Below are 27,699 nucleotides of genomic sequence, written 5' to 3' on the forward strand. Positions count from 1 at the left end.
AGTGAAACAGTCTGTGACGCAGTGTGCATTTGCTCATGTCTCCTATATTTCTTCCTGTTATCCCTAGAACAACTTTTTTCCCACACTACAAAGAAAACTACCATCGAGTGCTGACACCTCCACCACTACAGGCTGAACAGGGTTCCCTATTTCAGAGACTACAGATTAAGTAGGAAATACACTAATGAGACAGGAACCCAATAAGAGACCATTAAGCCAAACTATTCAGCCTGCTCCTGATGGCTTATTGTCCTACGCAATACAGATTATCTACTTAAAGCGGTCTATATCATACTGCTCATTTCTGACCTTTGCAATTAAGAGCGTTGTGGACTGGGACATTTGTACTACTCATGGAGCTAAAGAAAGAAGATAAGAAACAGGAAGCAGCAACCCAGCTGTTCTGTGGGTGAAGATACAGCTAAGTTTTGGGTGGGTTTTCTTTGTTTGTTTGTTTTTTACAGCAACCATAATTTCATTTAAAACTGGAATAACATGTACACAACTCATGTTCATGCTGTAGTTACTACACACGATAAAATAACTTCACAACGCATTCGGCCATATACTACTTTAGTACGACTAATCCATTCCATTTCTATCACAGGTACACAGGCCCTATAAATATTTAAGTATAATAATATAATATATTCCCCAACAATGGTGCTGCGGTCATTCACAATAAAACCAAAGAGGTCCCAACATTTCCCCAGAAACCTTCCCCTCTCCTAAATTAACTTCTAAGAGGCTGCGTTACAGCCCTCACTTCTAACTGTGACACGGACTGACTTGGGTGGGGATTGCAGAAACGTTCGCACAGTTTCTGTAGTCTACCAACCTACAAACTGCCTTCTTTAAAGCCACGATGCATACAGCACGTGATATATCTCTCCTGATCTCTGAAACTTAGACACCCTGAGAAGAATAAAACTGTGACAGTGACACAGCCTCAGCAGAGGGACAGGCCATACCCCGCAGAGTGTCCACGACCCTCTCAGTAGAGTAACGCCAGGGCCCAGATCACGCAGGACACAGAGCGAGGGGAGGGAGAAGCCGCGGGAGACAGCGAGGCCGTAGTCCCGGTGCTGTCAGTGCTTTTCCCTTTTTGCTTCTCCGAGGCTCTGGCATCTGTGCAAGGCCCCTGACTCCCAGAACCAGGAGACTCTGCTCAACAGACCCGGTGGCGAGACAGGCGGCTGAGCGCGTTCTTCTTTCATCACGGAAGGATTCCCTGCTGCTCGTAATCAAGATCATAAACTTGCAACCGGAGCCAGTCTGAGCGCTGTGATCCCAGCCACACTTACTGCTGCTAAATCCACCCACACGGACACATCCACTAGCGTTCAGATCTGCCGTGCAAGAGCAAGAATTACACGAGCTTCACTGGGTTCACGTGATGCGATGATACAAGGCAGGAGCTGTAACCCAAGAGACAAGGAAAAACGAAACTGGACAAAGCTCTGCACAGAACAGGATTATGAAGAATGATCCTGAACTGGTCCTGGGGAACGGGCTCAGCTGCTTAATAGATCCTTTTTGTCTCTTAACTTACACAGTGAAACTTCCAGCTTGTGTTTGAGCAAAGTACAACAGTCAAAATCTTCCTCTGACAAACAGGTACTCTAAAATTGAAGAAATTTACACAGTAATGTGTCATTTAATTTTTGTTTCTTAAAAAAGCAAAGTGAAAACAAAAAAGTAAATGTCCTCAAACTGAAATAAATGCATCACCAAGTTTGTCTGACTGTACAGGCTATAGACAACAATTTATTTTAGCAATGTGACATAGCAATGTGACATATTGCCACACTACGTTTTTTATACATACGCATGTAAAGACCGGAACATTTCCTATTGTCTGATAACTCGTTGCTCATTTAATTGGTTTGTGTTTAGCAAAGCGGCCATTTCTCAGCGGGGATAACCACACGCCAGCTATCAACTTTAAAGTAAAACCAACTATTAGTTGACAGTAAAGAAACAATCTGTAAGGCATCTTAAAGAATGCAAATCTTCATCATAAACTGCTGCATGGAAACGCGCAAATAGAAAGACGGCAGCAGGCAAAGTTTTCTTGCACAGAGAAGAAAAATATGTACAAATCCGGCTTTCCCCCCACCTTCACAGCAGTAACAGCGTATGGAAGAGACAGCCTTCGGATTTTTTTCCTTCTCATCACTAAGAAGGATGCCCCGCTGGGTGCAATCAGGTCCCTGAGCTCAGGGCTTCAGCCGGTGCGAATGCCGAGATCCCAGGGCCGTCCTCGCTCAGCGACACGAGTCTCGGACCAACGCGTGGCATCCCACGCCAGCCTGGGCTTCTGATTCACGTTTCTAGGTTCATTTTTTGTTTCATTAACCTCACAGCAGTACAAAGTAGCAAAGCATTCAGCTAAATTTAAACCACTTACATTGCATTCCACTAAATATGGAGTGGATGACTTAAAGCTGTAAGGCCAAGGTGTTGCACAGACAAGCACTGAGAAGAGTATTCTCATACCTCACAGCTTTCATTTTTCTTTATCCCTGTCTCACAGGCACTGCCAGAAATTAAGTCTGTCTGATAGAACTCCCCAACATCTGTAAAACTCTTCTTTATTATAAGCAATGAAGCTGAAATTTTCATGTTATTTGACAGTATTTTACCTGCATAGTTGCATTCTCTGAGAATTCGAGTTCCCTTCTGTATTTGCCACATACGCATCACTGTGATGATTCCTCTTCCATATATTGATGATTTTCTTTTACACATTTGTTGTTCATACGTTACGTACATCAAAATGTCATTAAATGCCAGGGCAGGAGCAATAAGATAGCTGTACGTACTTACTCTGTGTGATTAATACTGAACGTAATCTTGCTCATAATACACTTTTACCTGTAAGTTATTACAAATGGTCTGAATATTTTCACTTCAAATTACCCTGAAGATGTCGTAGTGTTTGCTTACTTCTAATATAAGTCTTTCTATCTGTCACCATTTATCAGTGGTGCCTAGGCCAGAAAACATCCATCCATCCAAAGAGAATTCCCCTTAAAACAGTAAATGCTTTTAAAGTTGAAGCGCTATATTCAGGATGCTAACAAGAAGACTCGCCCAAGTGTGGGACTCTCTCTGAAATCAACGCCAGTCTCTCAATGTGGATGCATCAGATGTGACCATGGAACAAGAAGAATAATGCTTACGGTGAGTGCTGTACGTGGCCCGTTTCGCTTGCTTTTGTGACAAAGTGCCCACCGTCCTGGGCGCAAGGAGCTCTGCAGCCTTTCCACCACCTCTGGCCACAGAGAGCTCCTCCGGACGACGCGCCGGCTCAGCTCCAGCACACCTTCACGCCGTCTTCCCTGCTGTCGTGATCGTTCATTTTTAAATGCACAGAGTGAGCTTGTTGAGGAAGGCACCGTGTCTTCTTTGGCTTAGACAAAATTTAGCATAATCTGGCTTCTGAGGGAATGAAAAGAAATACAAACTCGCCTGTTTTAATTTGCAAGTTACAGGGCTTTCCATAATACAATACTCTGCAGCAGTGCTTTTGGGAAACACAAGTTTTCATTTTTCCGCTTTTGTATTTCTGGATGTCCGCGGTGCATCCCCTCTTCAGATGTATTGAGGCTAGTGACTTTTGCTGGCTTTGTGCAGATTTCGGTTTGAGTGCTTTGTGGTTTATTTGCTCATTTGGAAAACACTGAATAACCAAAAATATTAAGAATGCTTAAAAATAATACTAATTTTTACAAGTGTACATTGTAGGCATTAATTCTGTCTTGCAATTTGGCTGCAAATGAAACCAAGAATTAGAGTTATGACATGGAGTTTCCACACCCACATTAGTCTTTCTCAACGTTCCCATCATTTATGTGAATTTGTTGTTTGTGAAGTTGTGCTTAAAACCAAAAAAAAACCCCAAACCCCAGAAAATCCACAAGTGGGACCTCTTCAACTAGCACAGCCTGCTCCATCTTCGGTTCTCTAAGATCATAATTCTTACGCTTTTGATTCCCTTAGTCTTGAAACTATAAAAATCTCATTTCTCTAAGCTCTTTTATTGTTACCCACATAGTCAATAGTGTCATTTTCATTCATATCATTCTGTAGGGAAGCGAGAGGAAATGAACCAGACGGAACAGAGCTATAAATAAGAGTCAGCTACGCTGTTCCAAGTGCAGATTCAACAGCATTCTTTCAAAACCACAAAAATACAGCTTGGGAATTATGGGAAGTTTTCTTCTTCCTGGAGTTCTGAGATCAGCTTTCATGCGGCGGCCACCCTTTACTATTGACTTATGCGAATAAAAGATGCATTTGCTTAAAACTAGCTCTGTGAGTACAAACAACAGAGCAGGCTCATATTGCGTGCACACGTCAGCTCACGCTTATGAGAAAAAGAACTCAAGAATCATAGAACTATTAAACACAAAGGATTCCACTTAGAATTACTTCTTAATATAAAGAGTCTTCAGGCTAAAGAGGAAAACCTCAAAGCAAATGGATTACCATCGGTTCCTTACAGGCTTGCTGTGCAATACGATGGATTGTTTGCTTTGCAGCAAGGTACTGGTGTGTAATACTGCTTACCTTTTTGTGTGGAATTCTGGAGGGGAAAAAAAAAGAAAGGTGTAAAGGCCGCAGGCAATTTCCTTGGACTGACAAAACACTCCAAATACCAGCTTTATGTAAATCCCTAGGAAGAAAACAGGCCTACTGGTGCTCTGCCGGAGACTCCCGGGCAGCAGCTTCTGTCCTTCTCCCCAGCAGCCTGACACGAGGGACCCAGTTTCACCCAGGCTCGGGCGCATTTGCTCCACCGAACGAACCTCCTCCCCTCGCCTGATGCACGGCCCTGGCCAAACAGCAGAGCGCACGGTCTGAGCTGTGCTGTGCTCGCCATGAAAGGGACATCAGGTCTTCTCATAAACAGGGGAGGACACCTTGCAACCTTCACAAAGAACATAAGCCAAGCACACGGCTCAAGACGTCAAGAAAGCTCACCCAAATGTTACACCCTTTTTCTGAAGAACATGCTTGGTCTTGAAAGAGAAACACAACTTGACTCCAACTCAGACAGCTGAGCCAAGACTTACACCCTCCTTAGATCTCTGCCTCTGTCCACATCTTCAAACACAACCCATCTGTTGGCATTTCTGAAGCCAGCTACCACCTGACCCTTCTCTTTACAACATCGGCAGAGGAGATGATTAGTGACTGGTAGTGGTAGGTCCAACTATCTCAAAGAGATAATCATGCTGTTACTTGAATCCTAAGCCTATATACTTTTTCTATGCCACAATCAAGTATTAATTCAAGAAACTAGCATGACTAGCTGCCTGGGGCAATGAGCAAAGATGCTGCTATTACCATGTTTCATGCAAAAAAGATCGGGAGAAAGGAATTTGAAGAATATGACTCTGCATATTCATCCATCTCTGACTGATGAGTGAAGGCTTATCTAACGTTAAAACTTCCCTGAGTTTGGGCAAACATACAAGCAGCGTGTAAAACATTTGTGAAAGAGGAAGCCCAATCAGACCAACCAGACAGAGAGAACAAAACGGGGCAGAGCCCGGAGCCGTTCTTGCAGCCGGCAGCAGCCTTGGCCATGCCCTCGGCAACACCCCGGGACTGGGCAGCAGAGCAGCACCAAAACCACCTTTCCAGCAGCAACGGAGAGCATCCTGCGGCGATGACGGCGTGATGCCCTACGCTGCGGCAGGCTCACGCCTGCACATGCTGAAATTAAGCCCACGGCTTCACACAAAAACCCGGAGAGCTCTCCACTGGGGAATGCTAGGGATATTTACCAAAACCTTCGTCATCTTGTGTTGGTATAAACAACCTTCTGCTTGTTTTATTTTTGACAGTAAAGCCGTTAGAGATGATGCTATGACTGAGAATCTAGACAGCATTTAGTGTTCAAGGATTCTGAATTTTAGTATTTCTCCTATTGCCTCTTTTATGGGAACTATTAACTGTAATTTAAGCCCAAAATGTTAAAAGCAGCATACAGATTTAAGGATTCTTTCACACCAATTAGAAATAATTTCTGTCTGCACTTCAATGAATAGGCTTTTACCTTTTGTTACAGTGGAAAATCACTTATCCACTGCAGCAGAGGACATCTGCATAGATTTGTTTCTTATTATCTTTAATGGTATTGGCAAACACAGAGTTAACACATTTCTGCTAAATGTATCTGCAGTTGTTGGAATACCAGCTTCTAAGAAAATTACAAGTTTAAGTATTCAGTTAAACCAAAGTTACAAATTAATTAACATACTAGTAGAATATTCCAAGATGATGTCACCTCATCACTCACACTGCACTTGGAGGCATAAAGGAAGATCCTCTGTCTTGACTCACAAGCAACCTAGAAATATCACGACTGCAATCTCTGACATGCTGGAAAATGCTAACGTATGAAAGGCCAATCTGTGCTTTTAAGAGAGTTTTGTTTCCACTGTTTTTAAGCTCTATTTTCCACTCCCTTCCTGAATGCGTTAACTGATTGTGCACAGACAGAAAATACAACTCAGCATGGATAAAAAAGCCTTAATTGTTTAATTTCAAAATTTTAACTGCCTATAGAGGAATAATGGAGAACAATGTCAAATATTCACTATCACACTATTTCACTGGTGGTCTTTGTCAAAACACTAAGGTTAACCTAAAATGCAGAGTTTTCCCCCGTGATTTCTCTATATTGTCTCCCTGAATTGTCTGGTCAAACCCGTTTGTGTGGGCTGTGACCTCTTAGTTCTCTGCAGGCCACAAGATCATGACCTTATGAAAATTGTTTCTCTTTTTTCTGCCACTGTGAATACTATTCTTAGGTCAGTGGAGAGGAAATTTTAAAGAGAATTATCACCATTTTTGGAAAACCATCTCTAATATCAGATCAGAACAGAAAAGGCAATTTGTCTATTATTACCACGTATGTGTGTATTGTAAAGATCTTTTTCTGCTCTAAATGGCGAACTGAAAGGAAAGGTTAAATGTTTGCTTGCTTTTACCAGACAACTCTGTACGTCATCTCACGTGGCAAGTGGCCACTGACGAAAGACAGCAGTAGCTTTGGATGTCAGCATCTAGAAGACATCTACTAACACAGAAGAATAAATTGCTGAGAAAATCCTAGAACAGCTCCAGTTGCACTCCCAGGTGCAAGACTTTGCGCTTGTCTTCACACTGCAGGTCCTTCCCACGAGGCAGGTCCTCTTCTGTACAACTCTCTCACATGCTTCAATTTGTCTGCTGCCTTTGTTGTTAACTGACAATTTGGAAAATCATTGAGGAACCTGAGGAACCACCTGCCAACTCCCACCATCGCAGCTTTGAAGAGCACCATGTAGCTGTGGTGTACGAGGGCACGGACTCCAGCTGGGATAAGCACGAAATCGTTTACTGCTTCTCAAGCCTTGGCTTTTATACCTGAGATCTAAAATTTTCCATGCACTCTGCTAGACAAGTAAACGCATATTTCAAATTGCTTAAGATAAGCTCGTGAAGCTATTTTCCTTCCATGTTTATACTGAATCAGTCCCTCTTCACTCCATCCGCATCAACACCCGCGTTCCTGTTTCTGTGCGCTCTGTTCACCGTGCCTTTGGCCGCACGCATCCCTCTGCTCGTAGATCTGCCACACGTAGCCTTTATCATGTGAGGCTTCATCAGATGATGTCCTGCCTGATGTTGGGAGAGCCTCATCTGCTTGTCTCAGCTCAATAAACTTCCAAACTAGGTTTTAAAGGTCACAAAATACAAGAAATGTAGGCAGATTCACAACCTCCATAAACAAAAGGTAGCTGGTGCCCTCTGTTCCCTGTCCTAGCACAGTACTGTCCTGGAAGGGTAACCAAAAGGCAAAAAACTGTATTTCAAAAATTTCACAGGCAACTGTGATGCCTCACAACTATGAAGAGATCAGGAGAAACATTTAGACCAAAGTTCTGCAACGACCCAAACCACGTATCTTTGGATCCTAGTGTCTTTTCTCCTCTTTTTCTCTCTTCTTTCTAAATACCAGTAGCAATCTGAAAAAAAAGCAATCACAAAAGCTACTCGTAATTTGTGCAGTTCTCAAGTTGTCTGGCATTTTAAGCAATAAAATAAGGTTTTACGTCCCACAACTCTCCAGCCAAAAACACCTGAGACTCTCCATTAATGTTAACGCAGCTGTATTAAGAGGATTCGCCCCAAAACCTTTGACTATATTCTGAAGGGAAAACCGGTATTATCAAACACCGTTTTTATCTTTATTAGCTTTTTCTTTACTAGCTTTACTCTCTTTTTTTTTCAGCTCCACTTCAGTGACCACATATAATCACAAAAATTTATTTTTCATTCAGCCTTTATATTGTTCCCTGGCCCCTTTGGGCTGCTTCTAGCACCTCCCTACTCACTGTTCCAGAATATATTATAAAAGCAATTTTGGCCAACGGCTCCCACAAGAGTGGGCCCTCGTCGATGCATTGCGCTGATCCAGCTGAGTGAAGGAAGGGGACTCTCTTGGCGTTTCCCTCACGCCTGACGCGCAATGCCACCTCAGAGAAACTGCCTGCAAGTGCTTTATTTTGACTATGGTAACACAACCTCTATTTTCACTGGGGGTCTTTTGCCTTACAAAGTTATAAAGAATTAAATTGATTAGAACTGTCTCTCAAACGATCTTTTAAGGGCTCTTCTAACTCAAACCTTATTTGCTGTGGCATCACCCGTTAACATGCAGAGGGCAGGTACACACTACACACGCACACAGATTGCGCAGTCGCACCAGGAATTACAATGAGCGCACCTACAAATAACCCAACGCTTGGGCAAAATTTCAAGTCAATTAGGCTAATCCATGCTACTTAAATGCATAAAGAAGATACCAACTGAATCTAGTTTGCTCTCTACCGCGCCCAGATTAACAGGCTGGTGACCACTTCAGTACTAGTACAGCTACTTGTGCGTGTGCGGTGATTCTCCAGTAGAAATCAAGAAATCAGCTTAAAACAAGCATCTAGTATGACTGGAAAAAAGGCTGAAATACGCAGAAACGCACCAATGTCAAGTCAAAAAAATTAAGAACTATGACACCAGTTAATTAAATGTTAAGCTCAGTGGTAGCCATTTGGGTTGTTTCTTTTCCTCTTTTTCTTCTGCAGAGCATCTACGGCAGAAATGGTTTCCTTTTAGCCACCTCCATTGTGTGCAGTAGGTTAGTCTCAACCTGGTTGACGGTTATAAGGGTTTATAAGGGTTTTTTGCTGTTTTTTTCCCACACATTTATGGGACTTTAATGCCAGTACTTCCACCTGCAAGAAGCCAGGTACCTTCCTCGTATTCCCCAGGGTGCTGTAAAAACAAACTGTACAGACGGCAGGCTCCCATCAAAAGCTGGACCGTAAAATATAACGCAGACAGGTTGGAAACATGCAGCGTGTAGTTACACCTGTAACAGTAACTTCCAACAGATATTGCAGAATACACAGAAATCACTGATAATAACTGAGAGATTATCCTTATATGCGAAATTCTTTGTCCCCTAAACTATTTTGAGCTGAAAATGCACTTTATAAGAAACATGGGATGTAGGATTACAGCGTGTTACAATATGATGATTGGATGTAGAATCCTCACAAGTCTTGTTTCTTATTTTCATTCCAAAATATTTTGTGTTTGTTTACATGCTGGCTTTACTTTCTCCGGTCCTGCGTGCCAAGTGATGACAAATCTCACCTTTTCTGGGCCAAATGGATAACGCAGCTGCCCAGGAGCCACGAGACTACCTTCAAACGCGTGCTGTGCTGTCACACCCCACGCCGTCTCGCCCTGGGTCACACAGAGGGGAGCTGCAGCACAGGACTGGGTGAGAACGTTGCCTCTGGCACATCCAACAGGAGTCGGTAACGCCAAGGGAAGATGACTCTAGCAGGACAGGCGAGCCTGGCTCTCTTCTCCAACGTTACACATAAATGGTGAAAATGCATTATGAGTTTTCATTACTTTTATAAAACTGTCTTCGAAAGGACTGCTGAAGTTGAGAAGCGCTATTGTCAAGATTTTACACAAGAGGTTCTGGAACGCAGGGGCGTTATGGTCTGGTTAACGCACAGAAGTCAACAGGGATTTCCTATGAACAAGGAACAGAAGGGCAGTATTCGGAATGCTGTGCTGGCGCTTCAAACGCTGTCCCAGACTTCCCAAGTGCTTTCATTTCCCCTCCTTTGGCATTCGGAAGCAAGGGAGAAGAAAGGCTGGCGAATTGGCCTTCTGGTGCCAGCAAAAGAATTCGGGGGCAGAGACATAAATACCTGCTCTGGGACAACTCCTCAGAGCTCCATGTTTCTTTTGACAACAACAAGGGAATTTTTTCTTATTGATTGCTTTTTTCAATTGAGCTTACCACATAGAACTTCCCTCAAATGATTCTTCCAACTAATCTGATAGAAAACTAACCTTGTTATATTTATTGACAGAACATTGAAATAAATATTATAGGTCTAGAGGGAGTGTTTCAGTTCATTGATTATTTTTTTTTAAGGAAATAACAAACGCACTGTATCCCCCTTGGCATATTATGCTGGGAATAATCTGAAAAAATGCTTACCTTGTTCAAAATGCATCTCAAAACAACCTTCTTCCAGTCCCCAAAGAGCAGGCACCCTCTAGAATAAATCTGATCTTGAGCAAACAAGCAATTTGCAATTTTAATTGTTTGCAGAATTCTCCTTCTGCGCTTGTTTAGGAAATTAAAAGAAATCAGTTCATGCTTTTATCTGCAGCAGTGAGAAGACGTGAAGTTTGGGGGAATGTAATGTGTTTCTTAGGGAACGGGTAGGGCTCAGAATCATCTAGTGGTAGTTTAATACATCTCACTGACTCTTTCAGTATCCTTCACTACGTGCTCCCAGTAGACCGCTTCTTCCAAGGCTGGCAGTCAGGGCACTAGCCTGGCCAGCATCCTTACTGCTCCCACCTCTGCTCTGGAACCTTAAAGCAGGATCATTCATTTGGCAGAGCGTGGGACGAAGGATAAATAAACCAAAAGAATTTTTGGGGCCAAGGAGGAGAAAGGTACAAGGGAAACGTGCTGGGGGCTCTTGAATGTAGGGGAAGAAATTATTTCAAAAATTATGCATAGTTCTGAAGAAAAACATACGAAGCTGAGCAGAATTTTACTCAGTTTTGCTAAATACGGTACTTGGTATGAAAAAGCTTTTCACAAATAAGGCAACACTCAGATGCTTAAATAAGGTTGTCTCTCCTCAACAGCATGAAGGGAAGAGCGACCACACACAAATAGCCAAACGGCCTCTTTTGCAAGATTTACAGGCAACGCACCAGGGCAGGTTCTCTGCCTTCCCACAGACAATAATTTGAAATAATATGAGATGATAAATGCAAATGCATTACAGTGCAATGCCACAAAGCTCCCCAAAACACTGTCACTTTCATTATCCAAACAGCCTGACGCTACCTATTTCACTCTGAGGACCTAAAAAGACACTAATTTTTTTGGAGGTTTTAAAACCTGAAACTAGACCTTGGAACAGAAAGAAACAGAAAAAACCCCAACCCAAACAACCAAAGGATCCTACGGTTAGAGTCTCTACCACACGTGAAAGCACGCACGCAGCAGAAATGCTTCAAGCCGCATCTCAATTTTATTTACCTTGAGGGTCCCTCACTGAATCAAAAGCGTTGCCAAAATTGTGAGGAAGCTTTCTGTGATTAGAAGACCAATGCCTACTTTGACCAGAGACAGAATATGATTATACTCCTCCCACAGGACCAAGCACGAACCTCACCTGTACGTGGCTCGTAGATGAAGAGCATCGCTACTGCAAGTAACTTATTCCTTGCCAGGAGTTATATCCAGTGCGTCTTCTGTGGACATTATGGATAGAGACTTTGTACGCTACTGCAAAACGCGACACGCGAAGCCTTCTGGACAGTATCTGTTCATGAAGAACTACAGGATTCTTTTCAGCTCAGCTCACTGTTAGAGCTTTACCTTCTTAAGCAGACTCAGAATTCTTGCCATAAAAGAATTGTTTTGCACAAGTTTTGCAATAATGATTTCTTCCCAGCATACTGTGTTTTGACTAACCTTGGAGAGTATTTATGAATTCACACTGTCTATGACTGTGTTACATGTAGATTAAGCCACTGCTTTTGATGCAATTTTTCCTGCTGTCATTGTGTAACTATTCAAAAGAATACGCGGTTATTAAGAAAGGAAACAAAAAATTATCTCTTCTTGGCAAAGTTGGTCGCCATTTGGTGTTCACGGTTCCTGGTTACCCACTGACTGTCCCCCACTGGAGATGCGTACCGTTTCCCAAATACTGCCGAAGGCTCTTTTAATGGTCCCAGTGAACATGTTTTGGAAACCTACATGAGCACAGTTTTTTCCTGCTGGCTGTCTTGTGTCCGTTTGCTCAGTGTGTACACACACGACAGGGGAACGCCCTGTGTTTCTCAAACATTTCCATTTAAGACAGCGCAGTCTCTTTGCACTCGTATTTGTACTTCGGAACGCGGAGGGTTGGTATAGGAAGAAACGGAGAACAGTACGGTCAGTGTTTCTGAAACCCTTTTCTGATCCTTAAGCAAATGATTGCAGCCCTCGTCACCAGCAGCATTCAAACTTGCTTTGAATCAAAACTCTAGAGCGTATATTGACTATCAGCACACAGCAATATAAAATATCCTTTGTAAAAACAGAAATCCTTCAGGATCTATGCATGACATTTTAACATCCACATTTACTAGAAAATCTACAATAGAATAGTTCCAGCTGGAAAGGACCGACAACGATCATCTAGTCCAATTGTTACCTGGTCTGATAACAAAAGTAGACGGGAGGTGGTATGATCAACGTATCCTTTGGGCCTTGCACGCTGCCACCTCGTGGTAATCCCGACCCATGGTCTAGAACCACATGGGCCACAAACACTAAACATTCGCTTAAAACTCGAATACGAAACGGCAACGCTACCTCCTGGCATCACCTCCTAGAAACATGAATGAGCCAAAACGAGCGTGTAAGTTATACAAACCCTAGTGCTGCCTTCTGCTTTAAAGGAACTGCTCTTGTTGCACCATGTAGCAGCTGCCTCAAAAGCCCGACTCACTCGTTTCAGGCTTTTCCACACACAGACAGCATCTGTTACACGGAGGGTCTATAAATTCCTACAGCGCCATTCACGACACAGTCATTAAGAGGGCTGTATACTGAAAGGTAGATCATCATTTAAAATGCCATTTTAGATAACGCTACATTGAAGCAAGGCACTCAAACAACTCTTCCGAACTCCCAAATGGGTAGAAATGGAAATGGGACCCACTGGAGCAGACTGTGGTACCATTTACACTGGACCAAACCTGCATTAACTACAGTGAATTTGAAATATTCACCCTGGAATAAGGACAAGACGCTTGTAAGGCCTGTAAGGAAAAAAAGAGCAGGAAAACCTTTAGGAAACTGAAACCCAGGCATTGCTACATCTGCCTGAACACGCTGAAGTCCTCCCAAGGTGTGCTGACACCTTTTGCTCGCTGGCACGCTCGCCAGTGGAAGCACCGCCACCGCAGCCAGGGCTGGGTTACTCCGGTGGGTAACCCGCGCTCCCGCGCTGCAGTTGCCGCTTTTGAGCAGTACTGTACACAGAGGCAGGATAGCGCCTTCTCCAGCATTTATGTTGCCCCTGTAAATTGGGGACAGAGGAAATCAGCAGGTTTTACCTGCATGATGCTGTGCTTTGTGTCATACCAAGCCAGAAAAATCAGGATGTGGATGTCACCCTGCTTAGCTCCTCCGACCATAGTCTAAACCACTGTATCCCGTGGACTGATGAGTGCAGTCCCTTCGTACACATGCAAATCACAGCTGTTGATGACGACACGTTAGCTATATCTTGGAGAGGAGCTCTTAAAATCTGTGAAAATATGACATACAGAGCCTAAAACTAATCAAGTGGACCAGAGAGCTGTTCAAAAGGGGTCTGTCCTAGTACCAGTGCCAGTAGCCACAACAGCAAAATCAGGAAATATGAAGAGTGAACATACAAAGCCAAACTAAAGCTGCATCCGACTCACGATTACGTGTCTAACAGAGACTATTAGCACACACACAAGAAAGATGGCAATAACCACAGACACATCGCTTCCCTGGATACTTCCTGACCTCCAGCAACCTGGTGCAATTCCTTTCCTTCGGGAATTGGTCCGTTCAGTTCTGAAAACACACGGACTTTGAGGGAAAGAGAACAGAGGGACAGGTGGCCATTTGGTGCGAACTGGCATAATTCCATGGACTCCGCTGGAGTCACAGGTCTGCAGCAGGCACCCGATGGCGCCAGTGTGTTCAGCAAAGAGAATTCACTCTGAGTGTGTTTAAGAAAGACCAACACCTGGGCAACAATATCAGTTTAGGTATATATTTACCCAAGGTTTTCCATAGTCTCTCGCTCCTCTGTATCTCGAAGGTAATTCACAAGAGTCGTTCAAATGATAAAAAAGACAGCTATTGCCACTTTTTTATATTTTGAAAATGTAGCATCGAGGACAAGTCAAATATTTTTTGCAACAGTTTTTCTATTAGTAGCTTTGGGGTTATGTGAAATTGTACTTGCACGTGGACTTAATCCCACTGCTGCACATTTTGCTTTCTAGAACCTCGGGTAATTGGCAGCAGAAGGCAACCCTTTACAATGCAATACCTTCTGCTGGGCCACCACACTGCGAGACCACAGAGTTGATAACTCTCCTACCAGGAGCTGACAGACTACACTGAAAATTGGAGGGTGGGGGGGAAGAGAGAAAGAAAGAGGGGGAGGGAGACACAGAAATACATTTTTAAAGATAACCTGGAGGCAAATATAATATTTATACTTATTTATCCTCACAGCACAATCATAAGCCCCAAAACATGTCTAATGAGGTGGAATTGCAAAATGGCCATGAGTCCTACTTACTTGGCTTCTCAGTGGTCTCTTAGCAGTCACATGGATGTATATATTTCAACTATGTGACTGCTGCAGGCAAAACTCCTGTAAGTAAGAGTGAGAGTCACAGCAAGTCCTTAACTCCCAGTGGTATTCATCCACAAAAATGCCAACCAAGGAAAAACGAGAAGACAGACAAAAAAAGTTGCAGGGGCAATTAAGCACTGCAGACAACTGTACTTAGTGATCGGTTCACGGTTGCAGGCATCCTCTGCTCAACTGAACTTTCATTCACGGTGTTCCTCAACTCTTTGAATGGCCTCAACTCTTCAAGCCTTCAAAAGGATCAAAAACATGAAAGAAATCAAACCACGTCACAGAGTTATTCAGTGTCATCACAGAGGAAAGAGCCCCAGCCTGGCCAATACTGTATCTTCCATCTTTCATTTAGCAGATTCCAGTTTTATTTCAAGCCCTTTCAGAAAGTATCTGATACTTCATAAGAACTCTGGATTTTTCTACTGATGTATTTTAATGTGTACATTAAACCGGCTGCTGAGTTAGAACTGTTAGGGGACCTAAGGGGACCAGGTTAACCATCACGTTTTCCGAAACATGGTCCCAGATTACTAATGTGCTGAAAATATTTCCATTTGTCTGAATGTCCTGATTCTTTTGCTCCTTCTTAAATGTTAATTTTTTAGATGTCGGGTTTGCAGCACTTTAGAACCAAAAAAAAAAAAAAATTTCCCACCAGAAAAATAATCAAGCAACCTCTAAGGCATCTTTGGCATTACAGAAGTATGAGGGTCCGAGCTGAGCCAGCTAAACACCACTTACTTACTTGGACACCAAAACATTTTGCCGTGGTTCTGAGGAGCTGTGTCTTCCAGCAAGGGCAGGGAAAATTGCAGTTGCTTCAGAGCATTTGGAGGTAGCGACGGACACGTCCAACTACCTCAACACAGGCACTGGAATTGGGGAAATTTGGCTCAAAGATGAGTTCTGTAGATTAAATTAGCTCTGTAGTGATTACTTCTTCCCTCTCCAAACATCTAAGAAATTCTAAAAATTCTCACCTATTTTTAAATGAGTTTTCAGACGTGTTTGAGCTTGGCAATTCAGATACTCCCTGCACAGCTCCCACCCAGCTGAAGAGGTGATGGGCACATATGTGCATTCCCAAAATGAACCTTCAAATGAGGAAGCAGAGTCAGAAAAAAGGGGGAGCAACTTTCAGGATACTGTAATACAGCCCTAATAATAAATCACTTCTAGTCCCAAGGAGCCGCATTCTTTGCAAGCTGGAATTAGAAGCATAAGGGAAAAAATTTAACCCGTAGCTAGAGAATTACTGACGGTTTTAGTTATTACTGTTTGAGTACCTTCCGAAGCGACCATCAAGTCTGATCCTGCCATGACATCTGAGAAGTCCCAAGAGGCAACGCGAGCCATGAACAGCCCCGGATCCAGCTGCAGCCCCACATCTGCTCAGCACCAGCGCACGCAGAATCACCGTGTCTCCCACTCCCGGCACTGAAGGGCTTACGGGACTTGTTTTCCTCATTGTATTGCAACCGTCATTGCAGGTTCAGATTTATAAAAAATAGAAATGAATACCTGCTAAAGGCTGTAGAAGACAGTGTGAAGCTACTTTTTAAACTATTATATGAATGACTCGTTCACATTTACTTGGAACAGACAGCCTGAGATGATAGAAATAGATCCCCAAGAGGTATCATGTCATAACGCTGTGCAGTGAAAAGACGCGTTCTAATCTCCATTCATACTTGGTGCCACAATTAGATTTGGTAGACGTTAAGCTTCGTATCTTTTAAACTTTCTCTGACATTGCAGATTTCTCTCTCTTTCCCATCCAATTTATAAGGCTTTATTAAGACAGTAAGAATAAACGTTATCCTTTCTCTTTGGAAAGCAACAAAAATGTTATCCTCCTCTTTGAATGTTATTTTTTAGATATTTATGTAACTAAACAATAATGCTAAGAGAGAACTGACATTATTCCGCTACAGACGTTGATTTGGTGTTGGCTTGAATTCCTGTGAAGTACATGATGACCTGCCGTGTAATGTAACAGCCTGAAACTGGGTGCTGGTGTATAATGTTTATAATTAAAGAAATACTTAACTGTTTCGTGGGATATGAGAAATCAGCCTTTTACATTTATTTGTGATCTCCTGTAGAAAACAGAGTGCCACCAGCCTGCAGCCAATAATTTAGCTTAATCTGCTTGATTCATTCACTGTGTCTTTCACTTCTAAGACATAATTTCAAATCTAGCCCAGACCAAACTGACAGAAAATCTTTGTGATCTGAGTCACGGGAAAGGTCACAGTTAAAGAATTTCCTAAGCTTTAGTCTGATTTGAACCACAGCAGCCCATAATGTGGAATAAGTAAGAGCGTCACAACACCTACAGCCAGGAGATCTCCGAGCATCCTTGATCTTCCTACGCAACACTACCCTGCTGATCGGGATCCTAAATATCTTCTAATGAAGAAAGAACGTGCAGCTCCCCTACAGACACAAGCCTGCCTGTTCTCAGCCCCCTTTTCGGCTGTTCCTGTGGCAGCTGGGTGGTTCGTTGGGGTTCGGTGTTGCTCCCCCGGGGTTTGCGGTGCCGGAGGGCCCTTGTTCTCAGCTCCTGACATTACCACCCGCGTCTGGGGAGCCAACCTTTTCCAGCCAGGATGGCTGGCAGCTGGGACACAGGTCACATCTCCTCCGTGCAAAGTCTGTGACAGCCACTTGACCCTCCTTAGCAGAAAGCGAACGCGTTGTCTGCGGACAGAACGGGGAAAATGAAGCTTCTCTGCTTTACGGATTCCTCACCCTCCGCACACTGAGCCATTTATCTTTGCCTGTGTGCCCCACGTACAGTCATATTTATGGACCTGTGGGGGCTGTAAGGAGCTTATTTATTATTTGTTTTCATTTAATGATCTCTGTCCTTCTCCCCTAGGAACACCCATACGCACTATGCAAATCGTATTAAGCCCCTGGCAATAGTGAGAATGCCTTGAGCAGCAATATCTGGTACATCAGCTCTCTGAGTGCAGGAACTTGGCTACTGAACCGAGCCCTCCCCGCGCCCCCCCAGCCACCTTCATTTGCCGGTCCTGTCATTCCCTCCCTGACTTACAGCCTTTTCTCGGAACCAGTTGGGGTTTGCTCCAGACCCCCTTTCCCCCGACAGTAACTCTGGGGCCAGCGGTTTCCAAACACTGCTCCGTGAACCCCCATCTCGCCTTTTCACTCTGTGGACCCCCATCTCGCCCCCTCGCACCCAGCACTCGCGATGCCGCACCAGGACAAAAGCAAATCAAACACTTTTCTAGCAACGATCCTTAATTTAGGCAATGACTTTGATTGGATGATATGGGCATTGAATGATCAAATACCTGAGGAAAGACATTGAAAGAAGGGTCAATAAATCATAATTAACTATGATAAAAGGGCATCCATAATACGGAGAGAAGGAGTGAGAACTGACAAGAATTCCTTCTCTCTACCCACAGCGTTGCAGAAATTTAGGGACAGTGGATTGACCCACACAAGAAATGTGTGTTTCTTCGCAATGACTTCTATAATCTTTGCCAATTCTGAATCACGTTTTCATATCTGTGATACAGGGATAAAAATTACGAGTCACCACTGTAAAAATCAGGGAGGTCTGAACTGCAAATAAAACCACGATCACAGTAAGAATCACCGCTTTTGTTAAGGGAAAAACCTGATGTTTCTTACAAGCCCTCGTCACGAGCTTTATAGTGCCCAGAGCGTGACTGCCTTGCTAAAAGTCAGGTCTAACAAGTCAAATAACACTTTCAAATGCATTATTTTGAAAATATATACTACATTTCAACTTATCCTTCATTATCCTTATCCCTGTCTCCTTTTAGCTCTCTGCATTGCTGTTTTGCTATTCTAGTCCACATGATCTGCACTTTGATTAATTAATTTATTCTGATTATTTAACTCCTTTTTCATTTTTCCATATTCTTCTTCCTTGATTTTTCTTTCCCTTATCTCCCTGTCAGTCTTTTCTTTGTATCTCTTTCTATTTCTGCTCTCAAGTAATTGTTTTTCTTTTCATCTCTGCTTCTTCCATTTATTATCTTCATATATGGAAAAATATACACTAATACCTCCAGGGAAAATAATCCACAATGCAGACACTCAGCGAGAGAGAGGGGAGATCCAAAGAAGCTGCAGCGCTGAGAGAGATCTAGCAGAGACAGCAAACTGAAGATTAGATATGGTTTCGCAAGAAGATACGGCTACAGAAAAGGCTAATGAAATCTTGTCAACATATGCAGAGGCATCACCTTGTGTTACAGACCAGAGAGATTTGAATCAGGCCGTACAGGGATTTCTTGTTAGCTCATATGGAATACTGCATCAGGTCGTATCTACGGTGTTGCCTTAGCAGTACACCCGTCTGTCCAGGTATTCATGTAGACTGTATCACCAGTGTCCACTACAGAACCGACAACAACCTAAAGGGAACTCAAAGAGGATCGACAGAAAACCAACAAGGAGCGCAAAGGACAACTGCAAAAAATGATGGAAAATGCTGAATAGGACCCTTAGCTTGGCCAGGAAGGGGTTAAAGAGCTCTGCCAAAAAAAGTGGCGAATATCGAACATATCTGATTATCAAGGAGGGACAAATGCATTTTCACGCCATGCTCAAAGAGATAAAATGAAAACAGGATAGCCTAGGCTAAACTTAATGAAAAGCTTGAGGCTGTGGAAGAGTCTCTGAGGCAAGAAGCCTGTAAGAGTCATTACTTGGGACTTTAATAGCAAGACACAGATTTTATTTTTTTTAAATTGTCCCCAACCATGTGCTGAGATGCTACACTTCAAGAAATGCTCCTATCAGAAACAGTAACTTTTAGTTTAACTTGCACCTAGATATTAGAATCTCCCTCTGAAATACTGAAGTCAACAAGCCCCTCATTTCAGTGACCTTCTTCCAGACTCACGCTCGCAGGAGTCAACCCAGGAGAAAACCATGGAAGTTCCCTTCCATTCAGCAGCAGTTGTTCGAGATGCACGTTCAACCTTGGAGCATAATGAGCTTTATCTGCTGCTTGACCACGCTGTAAGTCAGCGCTAATAAAAATATACTATAAATAATTAACAGTAATTTAAATATTCATATGTTGTTGAGGGCAAGGCCTTTCATCAGACAGTTGAAGACACATTAGTGAACCATGATATATTTCACCACCGTTAACTTTATCCTAAAAATGCCACCCTAGTGCATTGAGTAATAAGGTATCACAATGGCCATCAGACAGTTTGCTAATATATAACTACAATATTCTTACTTGATAAACTACAATTTCAGAAATCGTTGATTCATATGAGCAAGCTTTAAAAAATATTGGAAGCATTCATTTCATTTGACTAATGCTGATATTAGGCATTTATATCTTAAAAAAAAAAAAGGAAAAAAAAAAGCATTCTTTCCCTTTTTTATCCAGGAAAGCGATTTTTCTTCCACAGCATTGGAAATGTCACCTCAAATTGTCACTTGAAGGTAGAATTGCTCCTGAGCCAAATGATAGCGTATATAACTGCAAACACCGTCTCCCCCAGGTGACTTTAGGAGCTACGGTTTCCTTTTCTGTAAGTGTTCAGATATGTAGCTTTGCCTCTGGAGCTGAACAGAAAGCCAGGTTGAGTGTATGCTCTCCTACCCATATGCACACGTAACTTGGTATTAACATGATCCATACCCGCACAGTGATAAAACTAAACAAAAAAGTCTTGGTCTGAATATAGAAGTGATGCTGGAAGAAGCGCTCTGAGTCTCCCTCTGCGTGTGGTGCCACCCAGAGACTCCTTTCCCGGCTGAGTTTGCACCACCGACAATGAGCTGGACCCAGGGGTGTTATTAACCCCCTACTATGAAAATGCAATACGAAAATGTTCTTAAGTGCTTTGAAAAAAACCACAATGAGCTAATAGTTAAATTTTTTTTTTCAAATCGGAAATACAGAAAGTAAAATTTTATAAATGTGAAAAGTCAACATCCGAATAGCATTGTTAGTTCATTTGCATTTCTCATCTGCGTTGACTACCCAAGCTTTCCTCGTGAAACGAACAGTCTGCTGCCTCTCAGTTCATGTTAAATTTATTTACTGAAGTACAAAAGATAGACTCAGTAGTTAGAGAACGGAGGCACGGTTAGCCAGGCCACCCTCCGATACCACTGAATACTTGACTTTTGCAAAAAATCCCCACATAAACAGAAAACCAAACTCAAGTTACTGAAAGTAATCATTTTGCGTACTGAAAAAAATAATTTCTTCATAATACAGTTGCAGAGGATGAGCAGTAATTAGCGCAATCAGGTTTCCAACAAGGAAATTAATCACAAATGCCACCCCTCATTGATTTGGCATGAGTGGTCCAGTGCAGTTCAGCAACACTGCTCCAGCCCTTGGCATTCGATGGCCGTGGATTCACGTCCTCGTCCTGCACTTGGCCCCTGACTTAGGGCCAAATCAAAAAGTCTGCAGTTCTCACTTCATTCCAGGAGGGATTTTACTCGATTTTTACAGTATATCCTACTTGCTTTAATAAGAAGTTAAATACCTGCCATTAATGCAGGTATACCTCCAAGAAGAGGTAAAATGTGACTCGATGCAGTTTATCTGTTGGATGTTTTCAAACCAAAGGACTTCTGCTTTTCAAAACAGCTCATAGCAGGAAGCTTTGGGTTTTCTTCTCCCTCACGTTTTTTTCCATGGTAAGATCCCAAGTGCTGCAACCTTCTGCACAGAACAAAAAGCTTTGTTCTTGCAGCTCATTCGCAAGCGTGCACCACTGACAAACAGCATTCAAAGCATCCTTCAGGAACTGGGTCTTTTTATCCCATTATCCTGCGAGTAAGCCAACAGAGAAGCTCGCTGCGGAACACCCGTCTCTGCTCCCGCGCTCTCGGGTCCATCCCGACAACTTGGCTCCACTTGGTACAAACACTGACCAGGGACACCAGCTCCTACTCAGGAATGGAGACAAATCTTTTCCCCCCTCTCATTCGTGGTCATACATTTCCATCAATATTATTTGTTCTACATCAATCCACAGCTAATCAACAACTTAATAGAGGAATAACACACCAAATAGCAGCTTTTGCACTTACTTCCTAATCCTTATTCTGTTTCCCATTATGCGTAATAACTGTATGCGTTCCATATCTGCAGTGAACATGGTTTGCACAACGGAAAAAGAGAGAGAAAACCCAGATTTCATTCCTGAGTTTGCTACACCGGTGGGCGAAGTGTTGTCTGTCTCAAACAGCCCACCCGTATAACAGGAATAATTACACTAGCAGCCGACAAAGCTGAATTTGTACAGTGTTTTGAGACCCCTGAACACTAGGGAAACAAATATGTACTATGAAAAATCACAGCCACATGGATACAGGAATGTCATTTCTGTATTAAAAACAAAAGCAAGAAAGGAGGATTATATTACTCCTCTTGAATGGTTACAAGATATTTGTTACCAGAGCTTATGCTGGAAGGTCACAGCTATTCCCTGACAGCTTTGCCTTTCACTGAACTGGTTTTTAACAAGTAGGTGGGTTCAAAAATCACTTTTTAAAATCAGGTAAGGAGTATTTCCACGTTCATCTCCTGAACCCGTGACACACCCTTTAAGTCACCTTCCTGGTATTCAAAACCTCTGTTAAGTCTGCCCTGTTGTAATTACCGGGCAGCCACTGCCTCAGGATAAATCTAATAGACTTTTTGGCACTGTCAGATTAAAACTTACCTATCAACTCACTGCAGTGCTTTAGCTCTCCCTAAATCTGTACTTGGGAGAGAATTTATGACCAGGAATCACATTTTGCAAAATGATTAAAGTTACCAAACATCCATAAAAAGTTGCAGTTGTAGATAGCATTTTTTTGAAAGCCTGCTTAATTTATGAGAGGTGGAAGGTTTATTGTCATTTAGAGTCCACAGTGATGCAGCAATTTAGCATTTTGCCGAAGCTGTACACAGCTGCTGTCTCATTTATGATTTTTACATGTTTTTAAATTACCGTGTTTGTAACTGGGGGCGTCTGCATACTGGGAACAGGGAGGGGGAAACGGACTCTCCTCATTGTTCCCTACCCCACCGTTAAAATGCGAAGCAGGTCACGTTCCTCCTAACGGGACTGTGAACCTCGCCGTGAGCTTCGGCACTTACTCTACACCAGGGTCCCTCTCTCCTCTCCGCCCAGCCCGAGTTCTGCAGTAAAATGAAATGAAACGCAGGTGTAAACTCCTCTGGTGCCAGTCCAGCACTGGAGATCCCACACGGACCTGCCACGTTGACACAAACGGGAAGAGTTTTGGTCAGGCCATTGCCAGCAATGGGACGCTCTGACAGACACGAGCCAGTGACCTGCGCGCCCATAAAGCAGGGTGCTCCTAAGAGGAGACATCCTCTAATTCTGCCCTGCGTTGGTGTTCTTACCCCCTTTACAGGTAGCAGAGGAGAGGAAGGTTTCCGTCATCAGCTTATGGCCAATTGCCCGTATTTCAAGTAACAGATGAAGCGCTTCTCTGGATGTTAAATCCACACTGTGATGTCAGGTTCTCCATGCAGGAGGATCTGCAAGCTTCCTAGGAGGTCAACCGCTATCTCCTTAAGAAATATTTACTTCACATCCTCCCTTCAGGCACTCCCAGAACGATGAGATGCCCCCCAGCATCTGCAGCTTAACAAAGACTCTGCAACATCATCCGGTAAAAAGTAATACTTGTGCGGCTCATTTGCACCGACTGCTTGGTGTGAACAGGCAACCCAGCATCAGGTAGCGGAGTGGCGTTTCCTATGTTTAGAGATGTCCGTATCAAAAGCTAAGAAGCTCTTACTATTGCTCACAGTTCAAGCTTTTGATTCCGCATGTAGGTCAGCTCCTTCCCCACCGTGAGGCAAATTCACCCCGACCCTTCAATAAGCTTTGACAGAGACCTGGAGAGTTTTGATTAAACAGCAATTAAAGCTACCAACGCCGTGTTAAAGAAAGACAACGACAATTGAAATTGAATCCGTGTAAATGCTGGACATGGAATATGTGCAAATGCCCATTTGGACAATGTTTATTATCTATTGCTTTACAAGATTTACTCCCATTGGCAAATTGAGCCGGTTGTAGACACTGGACAGACGATGTCAGCATCCATGTCCTTCCAGCTGCTCCCCGTACAGCTTCTTACCAACTGAGGTTCTGACAAGCATCAGCACGGCCACGTGCTCGCCAGCACCGAGCCATGGGGATTCCCAAGGTCAGACCAGCGCAATGTGCAGATCTCCACGTGGTGTGCAGCGGACTATCAGGACCCCTCACCTGCACCTGTCCTGCTATAATCAGTAATTCCTTTATCTTATTTGGTGTTAGTTCATTTTTTCATTTTTCATTTTACCAAGCTGGACTTGTGTTTATAACTGAAAACTAATTAAAGACATTTTGATTTATCTCTGTAAGAAATCCAGTCTCTCCTCCTTGAGCATTATAATTTTCCGGTTTAATTGAACTCTACATTGTGTTTATGATGTAATTTTAAGAATCCCTAAAAACAAACTCAAAAGGCTCTTTTCATTACTTCTGAATTTCTTTTGCAACAGGCAGTGTTTTATCTATGGAGAAGGCTGGAGTTCCTGTCAATTGTAATAAAATCCAAATGCTTCTTAATAACTGGAGTGAAGTCAAAAGGAGCCACAACAATGAGGAATTAGAGATTAGCAGCAGTAATCATGGACTAATTGAAACAATAACCTATTAACTGGTGTCTCGGCGGTCCTTGCAGACCCAGGAAGCCGTATGTAACTGAAGCTGGCATTCCTGCGCACATAGGCTTGTCCTTAATGAAATCCCCATATTGCCAGGAAGAGACCTCACATTTTCCCTTTCTGTGAAAATATAAAATGCTAATCACTGGCATTTAGTTAAGTTTCATAATCAGGAGCACGTTTCATGCTAAAGAACTACAAATTAGCTATTTTTTTTAAAAAAAATACAGTTTAGCCCTGCAGCTTTACCATTAGCAGTCACAGAGATGTAAACTCTCGCTCTGTAAGCAAATCATTTTGTTGTCTGGGTTTGCTTCCAGAGTAGGTAGATGCGATATCATTAAGATATGGCATGTTTAAGTAATTAAATCAATATTAATAAGAGTGAGCATTAACACATCAGCTTGAGCAAAGCAGCTATGGCGAGTGTTTGGAAAGGTCACCCCTTCGAGGATGCCCAGCGCTCCCGGTCCTTTCCAGCTCATGGGAAGCTGCTGCCACCACGGAGCGCCCACCGCAACACAGGGACGTGGTGTCACTGGACAGAAACCGAGCACCTGCCCTTCCTTCGTTCCCCAAGAAAGGGGACGGCAGATGTTTGATGACCAGATACGGCTGGTGCAACCCACAGCCAAGGGATTCACTGCAAAACTCCACCTACCTGTGCGGAACACGGCCCCAGTTTGCTAACGCTGCTGATACTGGAGAAGAAAGACCTGTCAGAATTTAACCCTTCAAAAATAAACAATCCTTGGAAACAGCAAGTGGGGAAATTGCCAACATTTGTCTGAATAATTCTAGGAAGGGACCCAGCATCAGCGCGCGCTGTCCTGCCGAGCATCTGTGCCAGGGCTGAGGGACAGGCAGCCTCAGATCTGTAGAGCAGAGCTGTATGTGATGTAAATGTTGTCCATCATAAAAATCAATGGTTCTTTTGCTAAGTGGTCAATATTTATTTAGCTTTAGCATTGTTTAATTCAATGCATCAATTAGAGATAGTGTAATGTCTGATTCGGTCCCAAGCTGCTGTTTCTGTTTGTCGTTACCTCATCTGTTTGATATCACTCATGTCTTTAAGTCTCTGCTCTTTTGTCCCCTTGCATAACTCAAGGACAGGAGTAATTGACGTGAAACTTTTAAAAATTAATTTCACCGCGTATGCCACTAACAGAGAGTGCAAGTCCTCAGAATCATTTATAACTTCATGGTGATTGGCCCTGACAAAACAATACCTTAAAAACTCACGAAAGTAAATTATGGTCCAGGCAAATGGCTGAACGCGAGCTGGGCCCAAGGCTTGGAGCGCAGCCAGGCAAAAACAAAGTAATGCGCTTTTGATATTAATAACAGAGATGATATTGATCCGTAAGCCAGTGTCACTTCTACGCTCAGGCAAGGAGATTGCTTCAGGCATTTAGTCCACTGAAAGCCACTTTCCATATAGGCCATTTAATTCTGGGAGTCTTTAATTATATGAAATGGAACCCAGTTAAAGGGCCAGATACCTATTTACTCATCTTAGATATGGGCTGTGATTCAGGAAGCTGTCAAAAAGGTATATAACTCAATTCTTAGATTTCAAAATGCAGCCGTCTTTTTATATGTTTATTTCATCTGTGTATTTCTTTGGCTCGGAGCCTGCTGGGAATTTGTAGGTACATGGACTCAAATTATAGGATGATATTTTTCAAAAGACCTGAAGCTGATCTTCCTTTTTTTTTTTCTTTTAATAAAATAAATATTTTTTTTTTATACAACAAAAGCAGCAACTCGGATAAGAGAGTCAACATCTCTTACTAAAACACAGGATGCACTAAAAGAGACACCACACCCCTACAGTTTGACAACACCCTCTGTCACATGTGTGTTTGCGCACACCTGAAAATGCATTTGTTATCCTCAGACAAAAGTGATCAGATTTGCATAAATAAACTACTTGACTTAAATACACTAGAAGAGGTTGTCCCTTAAAATTTCTCCCCAGGGAAGGATACTGAGGAGCCCTCGGGATTGCTCCTATTCGTGCCTTGTCCTCACCTCTCAGGACAGAATTCTCTAGGGCTACGGGAAGGGGAGCGCGTACGGGACTGCCAAAAGGGGAAAACAGGGTAACCAATGCTAATGAAAGTCTGCTGCAAAACTATACTTCAATTTGGCTCCTACCTGTACACACGGCCCTAATCAAAAATCCCTCTTTCTAAGGCTGGAGTACCTTATTTTCTGCAGCATGAATTTATTACCGACAGACTGAAGCAACCACTCTAGTATATCGCTGTGTCTTACGCATAAGCTACCTGAGGAACTAGGTCCTGCTTCTACAACATGAAAGATAAATTTGTAAAATAACAGATACAATTCAAAGGCACCTCTCCACATAAAGCAGCAGGATGAAGAAAAACCCAGTAATCTCCCCCATTCCTCTGGGGCTCCACCAGCCCAGCGGACACAGAATGTACCACCAGCCCAGCGGACACAGAAGCTATTCAGTGGCCCGTTCACACAAGTATTTCACTAGCCTTCAAAAAGGTTTGCTGCCTCAGAGGCAATCCTCAAAACGGATGGAAATGCCAGTTTTGCCATAACTAGAGAACCCACAGAACTTGTAAAAGGTGGGTAAAGGGAGATGGTACCATATGGGTATGATGGTATTGCGGGTCCAGAGGAGGCCACGAAGATGATCAAAGGGCTGGAGCCCCTCTGCTGTGAGGACAGGCCGAGAGAGCTGGGGGGGTTCAGCCTGGAGAAGAGAAGGCTCCAGGGAGACCTTCCAGCCCCTTCCAGTCCCTAAAGGGGGCCTACAAGAAAGCTGGGGAGGGGCTGTTTGCAAGGGCCTGTAGCGACAGGACGAGGGACAATGGTTTAAACTAGAGCAGGGCAGGTTCAGATCAGACATGAGGAAGAAGTTCTGTACACTGAGGGTGGTGAGACACTGGCCCAGGT

General features: G+C 43.1%; 1 long non-coding RNA gene across 2 annotated transcripts in view; it reads right to left on the reverse strand.

The window, feature by feature from the left end:
• LOC128918957 (uncharacterized) overlaps positions 1–27,699 on the reverse strand; it is a 100,371-nt gene that overhangs the window by 54,321 nt on the left and 18,351 nt on the right. The window lies entirely within an intron of this gene.

Source organism: Rissa tridactyla, chromosome 18 (genome assembly GCF_028500815.1).
Source record: "Rissa tridactyla isolate bRisTri1 chromosome 18, bRisTri1.patW.cur.20221130, whole genome shotgun sequence".
NCBI lineage: Eukaryota > Metazoa > Chordata > Aves > Charadriiformes > Laridae > Rissa > Rissa tridactyla.